This window comes from Aulonocara sp. 'chitande type north' Nkhata Bay, linkage group LG16 (genome assembly GCF_057382095.1).
Source record: "Aulonocara sp. 'chitande type north' Nkhata Bay isolate Kocher_YH1m ecotype deep benthic linkage group LG16, A_spYH_male_GT1.1, whole genome shotgun sequence".
Lineage (NCBI taxonomy): Eukaryota > Metazoa > Chordata > Actinopteri > Cichliformes > Cichlidae > Aulonocara > Aulonocara sp. 'chitande type north' Nkhata Bay.
In genome coordinates this window covers 12,080,488-12,102,207 of record NC_141359.1, presented here as the reverse complement: position 1 = coordinate 12,102,207, position 21,720 = coordinate 12,080,488, and the positions used below count along the sequence as shown (strand labels likewise).

General features: G+C 42.9%; 1 pseudogene; it reads right to left on the bottom strand.

Annotated features, from left to right (window-relative positions):
• Window positions 1-1,268: 1,268 nt before the first annotated feature.
• LOC147311097 (uncharacterized) lies at window positions 1,269-21,014 on the bottom strand (annotated as a pseudogene).
• Window positions 21,015-21,720: the final 706 nt, after the last annotated feature.

Here is a 21,720-nt window from a genome sequence, read left to right as displayed (position 1 = left end):
AGATCCAAGCCACCAGGCAGGGGTCCACCTCCATCCTGTTCAGTTTTTCCTGAAGCATACAGGGCCGGATGGTATTAAAGGCACTGGAAAAGTCAAGAAACAGTATCCTGACCGTGCCTTTTCCCCCATCCAGGTGTGAGTGGGCTCTGTGTAGGAGGTACAGGATGGCATCCTCCACTCCGACACCCGCCTTGTAGGCGAACTGTAGTGGGTCCTGGGCATGTTGTACCTGTGGTCGGAGGAGGTTGAGGAAGAGCCGCTCTAGAGTCTTCATAAGATGTGACGTCAGTGCCACCGGTCGGAAGTCATTCAGCTCATTGGGCCGGTTCTTTTTGGGGACCGGGACGATGCAGGATGTCTTCCATAGGGCGGGCACTCTCCCCAGTCGCAGACTGAGGTTGAAGACTCGTTGTAGCGGCTCCCCAAGTTCAGCAGCACACGCCTTAAGCATCCTAGGACACACCTTGTCTGGGCCTGCTGCCTTTCTGGGGCGAAGCTTCCTCAGTTGCCTCCTGACCTGATCCACTGTGACACTGGGAGATGTTTGGGAGGAGGGGAGGGGGGGAGATGTCTTGCTGCTGAGAGAGGGATTGGAGGAGGGGGGTGTCATGGTGTCAGGAAGGGGGGGAAGCGAGGGAGGTAGGAGAGTGGGGAGAGGACTCTGTAGTGAAGGTGAGGGTGAGGGTGGGGGGGTTGTGGGCTGGTCAAACCTGTTGAAGAAGTTGTTGAGTTCGTTTGCCTTCTCCACAGTCCCCCCCACTGTGCTTTTCTTGGTGTTGTGGCCTGTGATGGTTTTCACACCATTCCAGACCTCCCTCATATTGTTCCTCTCCAACTTCTGCTCCACCTTCCTCCTGTAGGTGTCCTTTGCTTCCCTCAGGCAGCGTTTCACCTCCCGCTGTGCTGCTTTCATCTCCTCCTTCACTTTGCTCCTGAAAGCCTTCTTCTTCATGTTGAGGACAGCTTTGACTTCCTGTGTTACCCACGGTTTGTTATTAGGATAACACCGTACCGTCTTAGCAGGGGCGACCGTGTCCACACAAAAGTTGAGGTAGTCTGTAAGACAGTGTGTCGCCCCCTCTATGTCCTCACCATGTGGGCTCAGGAGCACATCCCAGTCTGTGGTGTCATAACAGTCCCTCAGAGCATCCTCCTTTTCTGGGGTCCATCTCCGGATGGAGCGCGTTGTGACAGGCTGCCTTTGGACGAGGGGTGTGTATTGTGGCTGTAGGTAAACCAGGTTGTGGTCTGACTTCCCTAGTGGGGGGTGGCTCTGTATGCATCTCTCACATTAGCATACAGTAGGTCAATTGTCCTGTTGCTCCTTGTGGGACAATTCACAAACTGGTGAAAAGCAGCCAGAGTAGAATCCAGTGTGGCATGGTTAAAGTCTCCAGATATAATAATGAAAACCTCGGGGTTTTGTGTCTGAAGTCTTGCTGTGACTGTGTGTATTTTCTCACAGGCAGCTGTTGCGTCGGCCCTCGGAGGGATGTAAACACACACACAGATCACATGACTGAACTCCCGAGGTAGATAATATGGCCGCAAGCTAACAGCTAGCAGCTCCAGGTCCGGACGGCATACCGAAACTTTAACGGAGACGTGTCCAGGGTTACAGTATCTGTTGTTAACGTAGACAATGAGTCCCCCACCTCTGCTTTTTCCGCTGGCCTGCGTGTCCCTATCGGCTCTCACGGATGTGAAACCGCATAGGTCTACGTTAGCCTGCGGCGTTAGCTTGGTTAGCCACGTCTCCGTGAAGATAAACAAGCTGCACTCACGGTATAGTCTGTGGTTGTTCAGAGCGCACAGTTCGTCAATCTTATTCTGTAACGAGTTCACGTTGCCCATGATCACTGTCGGGATTGATGGTTTGAATCGCCTCCGGTGATCCGCTCTCCTCGCTCCAGCTTTGCAGCCTCTGTAGCTCCTCTTTAGCTCGGCCGGGATGTTGTGTCGCATGCCGGTCTGTCCCTTTGTTCTTAGTGCCAGCAGCTCCGCTCTCGAATAGATGAAGGAGCTGGTTCCAGAAGTTTTGAAAAGTGCATTATCCATCTTGTATCGCTATATCTAAGAGGTATAAGTAGAGGAAGGTGAAAAAAACTTTGAAAAGCCTAGTCTAAAAAAGTTAAAGTTAAGAAAAAAGGTGCGGTGTTGCAGAGCTACTTGGAAAGGCTGCCGTCACTCCAGCGCCATCTTGGCTTTGATGGTGACCTTTGTTACTTTGGTCCCAGCTTTCTGCAGGTCATTCACCAGGTCCCCCCGTGTGGTTCTGGGATCTTTGCTCACCGTTCTCATGATCATTTTGACCCCACGGGATGAGATCTTGCGTGGAGCACCAGATCGTGGGAGATTATCAGTGGTCTTGTATGTCTTCCATTTTCTGATGATTGCTCCCACAGTTGATTTTTTCACACCAAGCTGCTTGCCTATTGTAGATTCACTCTTCCCAGTCTGGTGCAGGTCTACAATACTTTTCCTGGTGTCCTTCGAAAGCTCTTTGGTCTTGGCCATGGCGGAGTTTGGAGTCTGACTGTTTGAGGCTGTGGACAGGTGTCTTTTATACAGATGATGAGTTCAAACAGGTGCCATTCATACAGGTAACGAGTGGGGGACAGAAAAGCTTCTTACAGAAGACGTTACAGGTCTGTGAGAGCCAGAGATTTTCCTTGTTTGAGGTGACCAAATACTTATTTTCCACCCTGATTTACGAATAAATTCTTTACAAATCCTACCATGTGGATTCATGGATATTTTTTTTCCACATTCTGACTCTCACAGTTGAAGTGTACCTCTGGTGCAAATTACTGACCTCTGTCATCATTTTAAGTGGGGGAACTTGCACAATCGGTGGCTGACTAAATACTTTTTTGCCCCACTGTAGATCTGCACACTAAAACTGTCTATCCTGATGTGTATAATGAACAGCTCCATTCTTGTGCAAACACGTATTGATACCTCAAGCATCCGCGTGAGATAGTGTCTGCTGTTTCAATAAAAAGACAACATACAAATACATCTGTGTCAAAGTGGCAGTGCCCTCTATTGTCTGTAGTAATTATGACAGGAAAGTCAGGTTACACTGTACTCCCACAGTGACTGTACCACAACCAGTGTTGGTTGTTACCTGAAAAACGTAATTAGTTACTAATTACTTCTCCCAAAAAGTAATCTCGTTACTTTACTGATTACTTATCAGCGGGGGGATCCAAGGGTTTCTCTGTGAATTTCACATTCCCGTGCTCAGCAATTAAGGTTTAATTTTTCACTGTAGAAAGAAGTTTTCTTCGCACGTAGAGTGTACAGCGGATGCTAATGTTTTTGTCACTTTTCATGGGAATAAAAAAGTATTGTAAGTACATCCATGCTTTAAATGCTGCATGGTCGTACTCTCTCCCGCACTCCATATTATCCACTGTTGATCTGCACACGTCTGTTGCTGCCACGGACGTCGCACACTCGTAAGTCATTGTCATGAGACACTCTCACAAACAAAATCACAACAGTTTAGTAACACAGTAACGCAGCATAGTTATGGGAAAGTAACAGTAATGTAAGAGATTACTATTGCAAAAAAGTTATTTTGCAATAGTAATCTCTTACGCTACTTGATACTTGAAAAAAGTAATCAGATTACCGTAACACGTTACAAGTAATGCTTTACTGCCAATCTCTGACCGCAGCAATAATTGCAGCGATTTTAACATCATACAAGAAAATTAGTAACTAGTGGGCAATAAAATGTGTTTGTGAAATTCATCAAATAAAAAATAAAATGATCACATTTAACTGGGGCCGCTTATTATACAAGTGTACGAAGGAAAGAACCAAGGTTCAAGGTTCTTTATTTGTCACATGCATAGTTATACAAGTATAACACACAGTGAAATGTAGCCTGACACGCTCCTCGACATGTGCAAAAATTGGGGGGGGGGGGGGTGTAGAGGAAGAACATTATATATATACAGACATATAGTATATACACTGGGTGAATGTGCAGTAGTAGCAGCAAGCAGGTGAATTCTGTACATTAATATGAATAGACATCTGACTATTTTACAGGATAGACAATATAAACATATTTAAAATTAAAGGAATTGAAATGTACATTGTGCCTTGGTTTAGAGTGTCTGGAAGAGAGTCCTGTCTCAGTCAATTATAGATGATGTGAGAGGGCGGGTGTGTGTGTTTAGGGCACGGATGGCTTGGGGATAGAAGCTCCTCTTGAGTCTCTCTGTCCTTGCCCGGAAGATGCGGAACCTTCTACCAGATTGCAGAAGTTGGAACAGTTTGTTGCCAGGATGGGACGGGTCCTTCAGTATCTGCGCTGCTCTAGTCCGGCATCTCCTGGTGTAGGTGTCCTGAAGCGGGGGGAGAGCAATCCTGCAGCAGCGTTCTGCTGTACGGATCACTCTCTGGAGAGCTTTTTGGTCCTTCACACAGCTGTTCCCAAACCACGATGTCATGTTCTGTGTGAGGATGCTCTCCACAGCGCCTGTATAGAAAATCCTGAGGATCTTTGGAGAGATCCTGAACTTCCTCAGTTGTCGTAGGTGATACAGGCGCTGCCTAGCCTTTTTGGTCTGGACCTGAATGTGGGCAGCCCATGTCAGGTCTGAGGAGATGTGGACATCAAGATACTTGAAGGACTGCACCCTCTCCACTGGAGCTCCATTGATGATGATGGGCTTGTAGTCTCTGTGCTGACCCCTTCTGAAGTCCACCACCAGCTCCTTGGTCTTGCTGACGTTCAGCTGGAGGTGGTTGTCCTGGCACCACGATGCCAGATTCTTCACTTCATCCATGTAGGCCGCCTCATCGTTGTTGGAGATGGCACCCAACACCAATATGGAAGTTGAAGGAAATTTCCGTCCCGGGTTTCCTCCGTGGCGTGAGCGATAAGCAGAGTTTTGTCCTTTCCTTATAATACTCCTAATTATTCAAAGTAACACTCAGGTATGCCGTTCAGCTGGGTTAGTTACGACGTCGGGAGCAGTTAGGAGAACAAAGTGATACAGAGACTGTTCAGGTTGCTTTCCCACAATCAACTCGAAGGTTTATTCATCAGACAACAGTTTATATAGAAGAAAAAAAGGTTCGTGTGTCAGCAGGTTCTCAGTTCAAACCGGTACAGACCAAATAAGGAAACGTCTTCCTGCCTTCTGAGCAAAGAAGTATCCTTTGTGTAGTTTATCAGTTCAGCTACAATTTTATGATCATCCCAGCAAAATACACTCCTAGACATAGAATACAGAGTTCTTTCATTAGTGAATTCTGAAACAAACCACCTGGCCTTTAACAAGCCTTTTTCTAAGAGATAAAGAAGGGAGGATGGGAGTAAGGGAGTGATCTCTGTGGTGTTTTCAACCTTGAGGTACCATCCTGTGATTCTTACACATTAATTCTTGGGTCACAGAGAAAGAGAAAAACAACTAGTAAATGGGCCTTATTGAGTAACAGTTTTCCTGTATAATATCACTATAAAACAATATCCTGTAAATGCTACCATGGTATCAAAATATCACAACAGAAGTGACGTGTTCATTTGAGCAGACTGACAAATGTCAACTATTCCTAACGAACACGCTGACAGAAAATGATGTTGGCAACACAAACATCAGTCTCATAATAACATAACATAACATAATTCTCCCCTTCTCTTTGCTTTAGCCATAGAACTTCTTTCTGTTGCTCTGAAATCCGTCTCTTCCTTTCATGGAATTATTCGTGCAGGTGTTGAACTTAAGGTATCCCTGTACGCAGATGACCTTCTTTTGTATGTTGCTGACCCCATATGTAGTCTTCCTCCAATTTTATTTGTCTTGGAAAAAATCAGCTCTTTTTCTGGCTATAAAATTAATTTGCTCAAGAGTGAATGTTACCCTGTAAACTCTTTAGCGTTAACACTTGAGCAGTCTGACATTCCTTTTAAGCTCAGCCCCTCGGGGTTTAGGTACTTGGGAATTAATATATTACTGCCTTTACTGTTTTCTGAGAATTTTGCCCCCCTGGTTTCACAATTTGCATTAGATTTCTAGAGGTGGAATTCCCTCTCACTGTCACTAATTGGTAGGATTAATATTATCAAAATGAATGTGCTTCCCAGATTTCTCTTTTTATGGCAGTGTATCCCCCTATTTCTGCCCAAACTGTTTTTTTAAGTCCCTAGACCAGATGGTTTCTTCGTTTTTGTGGAATGGAAGGGCCCCTAGACCGAGGCAGTTTACGAGTCATTCCATGAAAATGGCACAATTTGAGTCCCTCTCACCTCTTATGGTGTATTTCATCTATCGGGTCACCAAACTTTCTATTTAAACAGCTTTACATATATATTGAAATGTACCCTTTAATACAGTGTGAAAAAACTGAACTAATTTCTATCTCTTTATGGGAAATAATACAGTTATTTCATTTGACACCACCTATTTTGTCATGTCCCTCATGGCCTTGATGAAAGTTTACTTTGAAAATACCAAATAAAACTATTTAAAAAGTCAATACATTTTGGTATCAACCTAAACATCTATTTGTGCTCTTTTGCTGTTAATATTTTTTTTTCAAATTTAATTGTTAATTATTTATTAAAATCACAATTATTCCTGTACCTGACTAACCCTTCAACCCCGTTACATGAATGATTCCACCCCCATAAATACAATGGTGTGATCCAGAATGTCATATACATCAGGAAGTGACATCACTGAAGTCTATGACGATGATTTGTATCCAGGCATCATTTTAAAAATACAAACAACACAAGTCCAGGTCAAATGCATGCATCGTGTTGGGTCAAACCGATTGTTCTGGCCGCATCAGGATGATATCCTCTGGTACCTGTTTGATGATGTCCTTGAACTCATTCCACCCCCACGGGCTGTGACAAAGTGTGGAAGTCTTGAAAGAGGTGTGGAACCGACTCAAAAGATGAATTCATGAAACAAAAGGCACATTCATGCATATATACAGACACACACACTGATGCAGGCACACACATGCAAAAACACTCTGGCACAGACACAGACACATTGAAATCGTTAACTGATTATTATTGTTATTACTTCAACCAGTTCATCAAGTTTAATTGTATGTTATTGGAGCAAGGATGAGGTGACTTTTAGCACAACTCATGAGGCTCTCTTATGCCTAGACACACACACACCCACCCACCCTCACTCACACACACACACACACACACACACACACACACACACACACACAATGACTCTCACTTCTAATGGGGGTCTTTCCCTACCAAATTTTTTAATGTATTACTGGTCTTCGCATATTCATAAGCTGACCTACTGGCTAAATTCACCTAACCTGATTTGGTGTAAACTTGAAATTAAATCAATTTCTCCATATTTTTCACCTGCCTCCCTTATCTATTCATCACTGCCAATTAAAAAATCTTCTGTTGCTTCAAATCCCGTAGTGCTCGCTACACTTAAGATATGGTTTCAGTTCAGGTCGCATTTTAAATTCATATCTCCTTCTACCAGATTACCATTGTTAAGGAATCATCTATTTTCCCCTGCCACTACCAATGCCACCCATTTGATGTGGCACGAAAGAGGCATAAAAACCATGAGAGCCCTTTACAAAGATGATGTCTTTCTTAGTTTCTCAGAGCTATCCTCAAAATTTAACCTACCACTTTCTCACTTGTTTCTCTATTTGCAAATTAGACACCGTGTCTCATCACTGTTTCCAAATTTCCCAATTCTCCCTGCTGATCCACCATGGGTTGACCTTCTGGTTGTTAGGCCTAATCAAAAATCACCTCTATCAAATATATATTGTATGCTTAATGCGACCGAATCGGATTCATCAGGTAAAATCAGAATCGTCTGGGAGTGTGAATTAGGTGTCGAACTGTTTGAATCATGGTGGGATAAGGTGAATCTCATCATGCGTTCAAGTACACCATGTGCTACAGCTTATACAGTTTGAAGTAATAAACAGAGTCCATTTCTCAAAATCCCGTTTATCTAAAATTTCTCCTTCAATTATAGACCAATGTGACAGATGTCACACCTCCCCTTGCAATCTAAGCCATATGTTTTTCTTCTGTCCAAGTTTGAACAAATTTTGGAGTGATTTCTTTCAGGGGTTTTTGGAATTCAGATCTGAGAAGACTCTAATTGCTATATTTGGAGTTCCAAGAACCCCTCTTAATATAACTCCCCCGCAAACTGAGATCTTGGCTATTTGTCCCCTTCTTGCTAGACGCTATTTTACTTCTTTGGAAATCTCCCATGCCTCCATCTGCATTGCAATGGCTTAATACTCTTCGTGTCACGGTTGACGCTGGCCAACCGTGGGGATGTGAGGAAAAGGAGGACCCAGGCGCAGAGCTCTGAATACAAGCAGTGCGTTTATTTATAATGTGGTTAATAACAGATGCACAATTAATCCCCGTTGCTCCCTTGACTCCCGTGTGTGTGTCCCACTCCGACGTCCGTGCTCGTGCTCTCCGCTGTCGTGTTTCTGCACACCCCATGCGTGCTGTCCTTCTTCTCCACGTTCCTCCTGCAGGAAAACAATAGAAGCAGCCGTCAAACACTGACTCCCGCGGGCATACATGAGCCGCAATCCCATATACTGCGACACAATTTCTCCACACACTGTGACTTTGCGTTTAACTCAGTGATCCCACATCAGTGAGAGCTCCATCAGTCTCTTAAATAGCTCCCCTGACGAGCCCTGATCAGCAACAGGTGTGTGGTAGGGCCTTCAGGTGTGGCCAGTCCTCCAGCAGGGCCACACCCACCAGGCCTGAAGGTGCCTGTAACTTGGCTCACAGAGAACAGCTGCACACACATACACACACACACACCTGCCTACATACAAATGTGGATAGAATAGTAGCACAGAGAAGAAGACACATCAAATAATAATAATGATAATAATTATACTCCACACTGCTCACGGACCCCGAGTCCCCGGAACCGGGTCCGTGACAGTCCGGACATTATTGAGGGTGGAGAAGATCTCACTCAGTGAAATGTAGTTCTGCAAAATTTATCCACCCTTTGGACACCCTTTGTGGAATATCTCAAATCGTTTCCTTAGTATTTAGAACAACGCAATTTACCCACCCTGTGACTAGATTGAAAAGAATTTGAAATTTACTCTTTTTTAATGTAGGATTTAAGCATCCCCCCCTCCCCTTCTATTCTTTTATTTATTTTTGAAAATTTTTTTTTATTGTTTAATTTTAATTTATTTATTTAACATTTTTTCTAATTTACTCACATTTTTTTCTTCTTTTTTTTCTCAATTTTCGGTTCTTGTGTGCGGCATGATGTTTCTTGTATTTTAATTTGTCTTTTGTTTAACAAGAAAAAGTTAAAATGATTGGGAAAGAAATGTTTGAGAAATGATGTCATGTAAGATGCATACAATACAATGTATATAAGTTTGTATAATCTCTTGATAAACAAATAAAAAAAATTGTTTCCCTTTATACTGGTTGGGATTAGAAGTTCGGGGAGGAAGGATAGAGCGTAAAAAGTGGCATGAACTGTTTCAGTGAAAGGCCAGCATTATGCTCAAATGATCTCACGTGGTTTCAGTCTTTATCTTTTCTATGTGGTGCAAATAATGAAAAATGAAAAGTCTGCATAGAGAAGAGGATGGGGTGGATGGGCCAGTCTCCTCCTATACTGTGATGACTTCTTTTCTCTGTAATCTTTTTCTCAGTAAACTATATTTTCTGTTTTAACATTATTGCACATTCGCCAAAGCACCAAAACAAACCTATCCAAAACCCATCAGAAACACTTCGTTTAAAACAAATTAAAAAAGGAGAATGCAAAAAAGCAAAACATCGGAAAAGTCTTTTCTCAAAGCACATCACTGTGACTCACTTCAACCCTTTAAAATTTGACGAGAGTCATAATTACTAAGTATGTCATTTGTGTATTTTGGTGAAATGATTCTGTTTTGTTTTTCATTTCTACCTTTTTTGGCGAAATATATAAATGAGGAAACAAAATTCACAACGAGGCCAGAATAACCTGAAACTATCATTTAGTCGAACATGTTGCCTACATATTTATACATGACACATGCTGAGGATTAAATGAAGAAAATGCAGCTAATCCTCACAAAACCCAACAGGATCCAATGTGTCTGTGCCAATCTGTAGACACACTAACAATTGATCAGCATGGTGTCGTGTGGTGTGAGCAGCTGAGAATGATCCACTAAAACTCGTTTGAGCTGATTACTACGGGGCCCTACAGAGCCCTGCAAGAGACATGGGAGAAAAAAAATTAAGACGGACTTTTGCGAGATCTTGCAAAAGTCCGTCTTAATTTTTTTTTTCTCTCATGTCCCTTGCGGGGCTCCGCAGATTACAGCTCTTTTGACTGCCTGACAAACATTATTAGCATGAATGACACTTGTGTCTGAGCTATCAGGATATGACCACTGCCTCTCTGAATGCTCGACAACCTTTCTTTAGACTTTAGTTTTTCTTCAGACTGGTGGTGGGAATGGGTTAAATTACTGCCCAAGTCACATTCACAAAGATTACTCAGCACAGATTACAGTTTTTGTTTATTCTGAATCTCCTAGAAATGTCCCACTTTACATTTAGAAACAGTTTAAGAGGCTTAGAAGGCTTCCATAATATTATAAATCTACCACTGCCTTTGGATGCATACTGACATTTTAAGTGACTCTAACTTGCTAACACAAACACTACACAAAAGCGTCACACTTGCAAAATGATGAAATGGCATGGACTTATAGAAGGTTACAGGAAAAATACCTGGATCTTTTTTGCTTTGACCTCAGTAAAAACATTTCTGATGGTCTTTATTTTGATCATTCTAAATCAGTATACACCTAAAATTGCACAAATGATGACTCTAAGTGTTTTGTTGAATTGATTTTAACATTTTTCATAATTGCTTGGTTTGGAAATGCGAGGACCAAAGATAGCACAAAGTTATGAGGGTAGCCAGCAAAATAATAGATCTCCCATAGACCTGCCATTAGTGAGCAGCAGGTAGTGCACATGCCCGAGCTACTGTGGAGAGACAGGACCGACCAATTAAAATATGAAATACCAGCCCAACCTGCAAATCATAAATGAGTTAGTACAATTAATGTTTGGTAAAGCACTGGAAAAAATTATAAAGTGGATGACAGAAAAGAAGCTATACAGAGCTCAGTTAAGAAAAACGAACCGCTAGTTTCAAGAAACAAGAACAAAAAATGAAGAAACACAGTGCAAGTCTAAGACATGGAGACAAAAGATCAGCAGCTCCAGGTAAAGCTCGATGAAGTGCTGGGAAGAAATAAAGAACTGCTTCAAGAGAAGGAACAACAGGACACTAAACAGACAGAACTGCAGAGCAAGCTTCAAGACATCTAGAAAAATAATGAAGGCTTGAAAGCAATGTTTGGTGTATCAATAGAAATAAATGCAGAAATGCTTCAAGAGCAGGAACATCCAAAGACAATTCACAGAGACATGCAGTCCAAGTTCAAAGACGTGGAGAAAAGACACTTAAAGTTATGTTTGATGATGCTCTTGAAAGAAATACAGAGACGCTTAAAGAGAAAGAACAACAGGAAAAAATGCTGAAAGAGAAAAAACTTACTCTCCAAGCATTTGAGAGGAAAAACACAGAACTGCAAGTATTTTATAATGAAGACAAAGAAAAAAAAACTAGAAAAGCATCCTCGGAGATGCAGAGTGGGATCCAAGAAGTGGTGAGGAAAAATGCTCAGCCGTAAAAGCTTACAGTGCAGAAACTCTGAACTGTAGGAGCAGAATCAACAACAGGAGAAAACACAGATGAACAGAAACAGCTTTTTGGGATTTCCTTACCTGGATGATTGAGCATCCATCAAGACATAGATCTTGGTCTGTTACACATTTGTTCCAAATTTCATTAATGTAGCTCAAAATATGTATTTGTAGTACTTCATTAAAGATGTTGTAGGTGGCACTATAGAGCCATCTTTAAAATTTCTATGTCTGAGATTAATAACATACATAAATAAACCAGACGTGATGGTTGTGGAAAATTTACTGCGTTTTTGAAAATGTTTAGCCCCTCAAAAACCCGATTTGGAGGAGATACAGTAGGTAGTAGTAATCAAAAACATGTGGACGACAACTTGACTACAAGATTCAAAGGTGCCAAATATTTAAACTTAAAATACCAGTTACCATAAAGCACTCACATATAAAGTCTTAAAAAAAGGCAATGTTTCAATGTTTAAGTCCCTACCTCAAATTAGCAGGAAATTCCTGTACTAGCACAGTGGTTCCCAAACTTGTTTTTGCTAGGCCCCCCTTTGTTTTACAAGAAAATCTTGTTTTCAAACTCCATTGCAGTTTACTTCACACCTCAAACTGTTTGCCAACAATTAAACAAATTTAGTAAACTGCAATAAATTACAGGTTGCAATAAGATAAACCACCAATAAACAAACCACCTTTATGGTGTAATTATTTTATGTATAGTTGGGGTTTTTTTTGTTTTGCTTTGTTTGTTTTTTTTTTACTGTGTAAGAATATTCAACACTGCTATCAATACATTTTTCAACAAATGCCTTTCTGTTTAAAATGGGTTTAAAAGCAAACAACTGTGGGATACTGTTTGTTTGTCCCTGATTTGGACAGCCCAGCGCGTGCTCCTGAACGGGGAAACAAATTCTGTCGGGGATACCTACCCTGGAACCGCCAGTGTGCAGGTGAAGTCAAAGGCAAGATATGCCTCATCATATTTTCTAACTTTGGCGTGGAAGGAAGTTGGTTTGGAAGCATATGTGGCGATGCTCCAACCTCTGCTTTGCGTTTTTGTGGGAGCCCCGTCAAAAACCTGTCCATTATCGTAGTGGTCTCCAAGTATTCTTCTTTTGTTAATTCAAACCCCTCCCCCGCAATGGCTCTGCCCCCCCCCCCACACACACACACACTTTGGGAACCACTGTACTAGCAGAACATTGCAGGACTGTACTTGTGCTTTTTCATCCAAGTCTGAAATGTGATCATTATTTACCTCCATCATTTACCTTCATCTAAGTTTTTTATGATTTTAACGGTGACCTTAATTAGGCTACGTTGTGCATTTCACTCATGCTGCTGCTTTTCAATAGATGCCAGTTGAGTATTAGAAATTTAAAAGGAGCACACACAGAGACTGGAATTATCTGTTTGATCTCACATTAGCCAATATGCTTTGAGGTACAGCATGAATATATATGAGGATATAAATAATTCCTGCAGGATCTGGCCCCTTTACACAACACGTACATATACTCTCTGTCAAAGCCAAATCAATGAGACTTCAAAACCACTCAAAAACCACTGACTTTATAGCTCCAACTTGCATTATTTGAAAAAAAGATTTACTGAACATGATTTTTAGATCCATGCCAATGATTTATTTCTTTATCAAAATGATTTAAAAAAAAAAAGCATAGTAGTGGTTCCATGTAATTCAGAGTTAACGATAAACAAATAGTCGTGCTTTCAGTGATTAAAATCAATGGCTTAAACATCAGTCACAGCTGAAAGAATTTGTTTTGTCTATAACTGTGACTGATTAAGGTCATATTACATTTTGTAAGTAATCAATTTAGTAAAACTAATAAATCAGAAGATCTCACTACAACTAACCTTTTTCTTTTAACTACATATATTTAAACTTTTAAATGTCAGGTTGCATCTGCAAGACTTCATTTCCTTGGCTGTCAAAATTGCTGCAGACAACAGGTGTATTTAAATACTAATTGTTTCTTTTTTGTAGATTAAGCGGGGACCTCGCTGTGCTATGGCCGGCGAGTGAGCATTCTCCAGTCTTTCAGCCTGTCTGGTGTTTGCCCACAGCTTGGGTTAACGCAGCCAACAAGGCTCCGCTCGTAGCTTGGCTACATTGGGGAAAGGTGTCAGAGTTCCAAGCATACGCTTACACCTGTCAGTACTGTGATGCAGAAGCAAATAAACAGTGAAAGGGGAATTTAGGTTGCGGCTAGTGCCGGCTACCTGTTAGCACTTCCTGGTTAGCGTGTGGCCCCGCCCCCTTGCTTGGTAGCAGAAGTATGGCAGCCTACACAGGTGCTGCTGCTGCCTGATTGGTCTGGTGAGTGCCCTGCCTCCCAGCATTTGTGGTCCCCTGCCCGCAGATGGTTGCTGCCATGCATGGCGGTAGTAGTTGCCTTTGGCCCATCCCCGATAGCCTGTGTTGAAGAAGCATCCATCACCTCGAGCTGCCACTGGAGTGGGGCCTCTCAGAGAACCCCAGGCGTTGCTGTCTGGCGTTGCTCGCTTCTTGCAGGGTTGCGTAGCCAGTAGGGTTCCCACTCAGCGGCTCCGTGAGCTATGCTTCCTCACCTCACTGTGGCCCTGGGATTCCAGGTTCGGGCGCTGGGCACCCCAGGTTCCAGCTGGAGATCCTTTGGACAGTGTGCACACGGGCTCATCCTAGCCGACCGCCCGTGCTTTCTAGCGTGCTAACAGCGTGGTGCGGGTTTACACGCTTGTCAGAACTCGCTGTGTCTGACTCTTCAGCCAGTGAGTGAGAGCAATGCTGGTTCCCTGTCTGGTGCGTTGCACAGGCCCGCTCAGTGAGCTGGGACTTTATGACTGGGGGTGTACCTTCGGGTCGTCTCCTTGCTCAGCCCTCCACTTCAGCAGGACAGGCTGCCAGCCCCAGGCTGCTGGCTTCGGCTCTGTGGATGGACAGGTCTCATCCCTAGCTTGACCTGCTACTGTAGGCTGTGCTCGCCTGGCGTGCTGCCCGTTTCGCTGGCTTACACGACAGTCGGACCTCGCTGTGGTGAGTGAGAGTTCTCCAGCCTGTAGCGCCGACTCTGCCTGCCATTGCCCGCATGTCGTAGGCTATGCGACCAGCGGGATACTACTTGGCAGCTCGGTGTGCTGCACTCCCTGGTGGTCTTCCTGGGCTGAACTTGAGCTGAACTTTCAGTAGAACTAGAAGTGAAGATGAAGGAGAGCAAGATGCAATGGTCTCATTATACCAGCAGTGAATTTTTTAAAAAGTTCATTATATCATATTGTATGACTCTTTAATATAACAGACACAAATACAGTTTAGATTGGAGTAATTCGACCATGATATGTGAATTCCAGCGGAACAATGAAATGTCAAAAATTGTTAAAGGCCTTGTGTGTGGTTTGTTGGAATTGAAGGTACAGCTAGATTGTCTTCTTCTAGTATTGGAGGTTCTGGGCATCCAGGCTGTTTCAGGTAAGAACAGCTTTTGCAATAATGACAATGCAGCATCTTCTTGGCATGAATCCAAGTGTATTCCGAAGTCACTGAAAACGACTCTTTCAAACACCAAACATGCGCTCCACTAGACTCCAAGTGTGCATATGAGCTTGATTGTAGCACCTTTGCTCAGGTGTAATGGGGTTCAAGTATGGCGTAAACAAAACATTTCTTTGAGCATACGCCCTGTCACCAAGAAATAATCCATTAGGATCTCCTCTTTCAAACTACAGCATACAGTGATGAGTTAAGTGAAATCCGGGAATCATGAGTGCATGAGAAACTGCATTAAAAGGCTGTTTAAATCTAGGACTAGCTTTAATCTCTATTTGGGAAACCGCCCCAAAAAGAGTTTAGGACTGCAGCTATAGATTATTTTAGTAATTGAGTAATCTATCAACTATTCCATTGATTAATCGAGTAACCAGATAAATACTTCTCTTGTTAATGAGCAGTAATAAATATTCAGAGGAGGAAAAACACAGGTTTATCAAAATGAACTGCTCATTGATTTCCATTTTAGAAATTGCAATATTTTAGTGCAACCATCTGTCAAAAAACAAAAAAAACCAAAAACAAGTTAACCCTTTGATTGTATTTATGTGTTATATTAAATAAATTTTTTAAAGACAATATTTTGTTAAATGCAAAAATGATGTATGAGAGAGCTATGCTGTAGCACCGTGAGACACAGACGAGAATATCAGCAGTAGTGAACATTGGCTGTATCCCAATTAAGGGTCTGCAGCCTTAAAGGCCGCATTTTAAGGCCGATTACGTCACCGCGACGCGACGAAGGCTGTCCCAATTCGAAGGTCAAGGTCAAGGTCAAGGTCAGATTTATTTATATAGCACATTTCCAACAGCCGATGCTGCACAAAGTGCTTAACAATAACAATAAAATTAAAAACTACAGTGTAATACAATAATAACAATAGAAACAATAAAATAGAAGAATTGAAACAATACTAACTAATTCAGATAAATCCAAAATGCTTGGGTCATAATGTGTTAAAAGCCAGAGCGTAAAGGTGTGTCTTTAGTAAAGATTTAAATTGCTCAAGAGTTTGAGCAGATCTAATATTAAAGGGGAGACTATTCCAAAGTCTGGGACCTGCCACAGAGAAGGATCTATCACCACGAGATTTGAGGTTAGTCCGTGGAATGGACAACAATAGTTTTGAACTAGATCTCGTGGGTTTTCCTGGAGCATGGGCAGAGAGGAGCTCTGACAAGTAAGGGGGGGGCTCGGGGCTCAAATGCGTCCTTCATTTCTCTGAATTTTAAGGACGTGGCGGTGTAGACTTCGTGGCCCAACATATCCCAGAATGCATAGCGCGGCGGTGGGTGTGGATAATTTTGCCGAAAAAAACGGTGGATGAGGGGCGCCCGAAGAGTAAACTTTAAGTAAGTACTGAAAATTATGTCACTTATTTATGTGCAAATGTTTAATAACGAAGAACATGAAAACATTACTGTTGGCCACATGTCGGCAAAGTTATGTGACATTAGTGATGTTTATACAAACTTGGTTTTAAAGCCTTTACTTTAAAATATACGCCGTTCAATAGCTGAGCTTAATCTTACAGAGAATGATCAAAGCTCATGTAGAAACAAACAAACAAATGAACAAAAGATTTTCTCCTTCATTTCTGTCAAACAATGCTGTATGAAACGTTTCCAGCTGTTAGTATCATGTGTTGCGAAATCAGTTTTACCCCGGTTCTTTTATTCGTCGAGGCATCCAAAGATGGCACCGGACTCAGTAGTCATTTTCACAAAACCTTTATTCATCTTTACTCATTTTCATTTAAGCATGCATCTTCTAGAAGGGAAGACGAGGCCGGTGTGTCCCTCTCCAAATCTTCACCCCTTTGTCTGTGAAACACAGTTTTGTAGGGGCGACCCCATCATAAAACCCCCCACGGTGTGCTGCAAACTCTGTCTGTGTTTATGTGCACGAGCACATGAATGCCTACATGTGCGCGTTCCCACGTGTCTATGTGAGTGCTCGTGTGTGACTGTGTACGCATACCTGTGTGTATGTGTGAGTGCACATGAGTGAGTGTGCGTGTGGATGTGTGTGCGTGACAGTTAAAACACTGTGGGTGTAGGTGACTCCCTAGGTCATAAAACCCATCTCCCTTCCAGACCACAGTTATCCAGTTACAAATGTTGAGACCCCCACCCAAACATTCTCTGGGGAATTTCCACTCAGCATTAACTCCTCTCTGTTTTACTTTCACAGTTCAAGTGGGGGAGGGGGCTCCTACAATCTACTCCTAAGTTCACAACACAGTGAGGCCTTTATTATATTGAGGGCAGTGTCAGTGTCTCTACAATAGTTCTACATTCTATAATAACACATTTCTAAACTCAAAAATAAGCTAAACACTCCTACACATGGTTGCTAGGCAACCTGGGCAGCGCAACGCAGGCTAGACCATCCCATTTCACAAGCCTCGCACTTCCGGCCTTAGCGGTCTTTAAGTACGCGGCCCTTGAGGATCGTTGAGGCTGCGTACTTTAAGGCTGCAGACCCTGAATTGGGATACAGGCATTGTGTACCTGTTAGCACTTCCTGGTTAGCATGTGGCCCCGCCCCCTTGCGTGGTAGCAGAAGTATGGCAGCCTACACAGGTGCTGCTGCTGCCTGATTGGTCTGGTGGCAGGCAGTTGAGTGCCCTGCCTCCCAGCATTTGTGGTCCCCTGCCCGCAGATGGTTACTGCCATGCATGGCGGTAGTAGTTGCCTTTGGCCCCTCCCCGATAGCCCGTGTTGAAGAAGCATCCATCACCTCTGGCTGCCACTGGAGTGGGGCCTCTCAGAGAACCCCAGTCGGACCTCGCTGTGTCTGATACATCAGCCAGTGAGTGAGTGTTTATTCCTTGACACCTTTTAAGGTTACAACAATGGGAATTATATGACCGTACAGTTTGCAACAGTATTGACGGGTGTTTCAAGCGCGTTGTTAAGGGAAAATCCAGTAACAATGCACCAACTCCCTCCAGCAGTAAAGGAACCCTGTCCTCAAAACGAAGCCACCCTGAAGACTCACTGATGACTGCTTCTCCTGAAAACAGCGACAGCGTGGACATTTTGGCATCTGTTACACCCCGGCCTAGGCAACCGGGGTGCAACGCAGAAAAATAAAAAAAAAGAAAATAAAAATAATCCCAAAACGAGATTTAAAGCAAAACACCACATTTATTTACATCACCAAACACCAGACGTCAAACTATTTACAACGGGGGGGAAGATCGCGACCATGACATACAGAAACACAAGGCTTAAATACATAGAAGGAGCAATCAGGGAATGGACCACAGGAGGGAAACACAGCTGGGGCAAATTAGAACTGACGAGACAGGGAAAAATGTAAACTAAACACACTAAGATGACACAGACTTTCAAAGTAAAACAGGAAACACATAACAGTCACGCAAAAACAAAACACTGACAACACCGAAACGTAACACATCCCTAGATAAAAAACTGTCTAGTTTTAATGCAAACCTGGCCCTCGTGGAAACCTGCATAAAGATTTTCAGGTGCTGTGCGAGCACGTAGAGTTCAGCCAGCAGCAAGTGCTGACAAAACCCCCTCAAAGAGTAGGTGAAATCCCTTACCAAGGGAATGACTTGACTCTAGGAAGAAAACAAAAAAATCAAAGAAACTGTCATTTAGCTCCAGGCTCGCATCATGAGGGACAACTTGGTGTTTTCAGGAATACTACAGAAGCCAGAAGAAAATCCAGAAACAACGGAGAGAGAATTCATCCAAACCCACCTAAAACTCCAGGAGGACGTAGTTAAAGCTGTATCTTTTCATCGTACTTACTCCCTGGGAGGCAAATGTCCAGATGCACGCAGACACAGACTGATAGTGGCCAAATTTGTTCACTTCATGAACGACCAGTTTCCCAAGGCGATCCTGGAATGACGCAAGGTCTTGTTCCTGATCTGAAAAAGTTCATTCAAGGAAAACTTTTTTCTGATTCTTTTTTCACTCTTCTTTCCCACTTAGAGAAATCTCTACATAGGAGAATTAATGCCATTCTGATCAGTATAGGCCATTTTGTTTTTTTCTTGTTATTTTTAACCACCATAATCATTTCTGGAATGTTGTTTTGGTGACTGCACCATTTTATATCTCTTGTCTTTTCTCTTCTCTTTCTGTACTCACAATGTCTGCTTTGCCTTCAATGATGCAATTTACCACATATACACATACAACATACGGCACAGACACACACACACTCACTCACTCAGACACACCAATATACAACACCAATACATACACAGCCGTACAAGGACTGGATACATGGAATGTACATGGAGTTGGTTCAAGGGAAAAGCGGTTTAAAATTACTAATCGGTTAAATGATTTGCAGGCAGAAAGTGTCTTTCTACAGCAGACTCAAAACATCTGCACACAGACTTACTTCTCCATAATTTTCTCACACGTACTCAGCCTATTAAACAAAACAAAGAGGCGTAGCCATATTAAAACAATAATATGAATAATAAAATAAAGTAAATAAATAAAACAAAAACATTAACAAAAGGAGTCTACAGAGAGTCTACAGTGCTCCTTTTGGGAAAGCAAATATGTTCAGCAAAATTAAAACATTCACACCATAATTCTGCTTGTTACAACTATTGGACAGGACAGGTTAATAAAATGTATTAAAACAATGCAGCATGTACATGTATGCCTTCAAAATTGTGTTTAAGTGCAGTATTTACTTTTTGCTAATTATAACATCTGAGAGGCAGGCTTGTCTAGTCAGCATGTTATCATTCCCAGCGAGTCAATAAATGACATTTTACCAAAGCCACTGTTGTGATTCATTTATTAAAAGCAGTCCTGGGGTTATGGCATTAAGGGTACATCCAAAAAGGGGGGGTGGGGGGGGGGGGGGCAAGGATGTTTAGACTACCATGATTTTTTTCCTAGGGCAGAATTTATTTGTTTATAAAACAGTCATCTCAAGGTGCTCCTAAACTAATACAGATAAAACCCCAACAATCAGATGATATCCTATGAGCAAGCATTTGGCAACAGTGTGAAGGAAAAACTCCATTTTAAAAGGAAGAAGCCCCTGACAGAACCAAGCTCCGAGAGGGACAGCTGTCTGCCCAACTGGTTGGGGGTGATGGCAGGGAGACAGGACAAAAGAAGAGGGCCACAGATTAATAATAACTCTTGATAAAATGCAAAGTGGTGTATAAATACATACTGAGTGAACAGGGGTGAATGAAGCACAAAATGCAGACCTAAAACACTTCCGTACTAATGATCAGATACTAAAAATGCCTCAATTAAAAATGACAACAAGAACACTGAGTGTCAAAAATTATTTTTATGCATCAACAAACAAACAAGTCCACTCTGCAGGTGGGGGAGAGTCATAAGAGAGGTGGAGAATAAACTTAACCTGGGTGTCTACTGTCTTGTGCAGTCTGGGAGATGATTGAATGTTAGGGTGAGTACAGTTTCCTCTGCGGTGGGGTCGGGTGGGCTGCCCCGGGTCCTGTGGGGCTGGGCGGTCCTGCTGCTGTAGGCCCCGATCTGAATGGGCCTGGGCTCCCTTGCCTTGGTGGGTGCCGAAGAATGGGGGTGTCTACTGGGGTCAGTGGGGGAGCTGGCCCCAGGGAGGGGCATCTTGCTCCTCCCTTCTTTTCCTCTCCATCCCCGGCTGCCTCCCTCTTCCTGCTCCAAAACACAAACCCACACAAGTAGGGCCATGGGGTGCGGGTGTGTCACCAGGGTGCAGGAGAGGCATCCCCCCCCCCCCGTCCCCTTCTGGCCACCTGTGCCTCAATTTTATTCCACAACTTAGACATCCACATTACTCACACTCTCATAACACATACATATAGGGCCTTGAGGGTGGGCACGTTAACGGCGTCCAGTGGACGGTCTGTGTATTCAACCCCACCTCTGGCGCCGGTGCCCACCTCTCAAGTTTAAATCCATGTAGACATTGAGGGTTCTCGGGAGGGGCCGTGCTAACACCTGCTGCTCTCTGGCAGCAGCACCATGTTCTCCCGTGTTTTAAATGCACCTTAGAACAACACGCAGCAACACTACACGGGACGGGGCTATGGCTCTCTACATCCTCTAGCAGACCATTACATGGGGAAACCTTTTGAATACAAGCGCGCTGATCCACACAGGTGTGCACATGGGTGTTCACTGTTCATAGACATAAACTACACCTCTATTGGCTGCTATTTCCAAGCACATTGTGCGCTGTCGGTCCTGCTTGCTACACAACAACATTCAATATTTAGTATTTACTGCTGTTTACACTTAGCTAGATTAACGTGATGGTGTTGTGTTTAGTATGTTGCTCTGTTTTTCTGATCGTTTTCTCTTCTTTTTCTCTTAACAGGTGATCCAGGAGATTTTTTTTCTCTTCTTTCTCTTTTTAAGTGCCCTTTCTCACTGT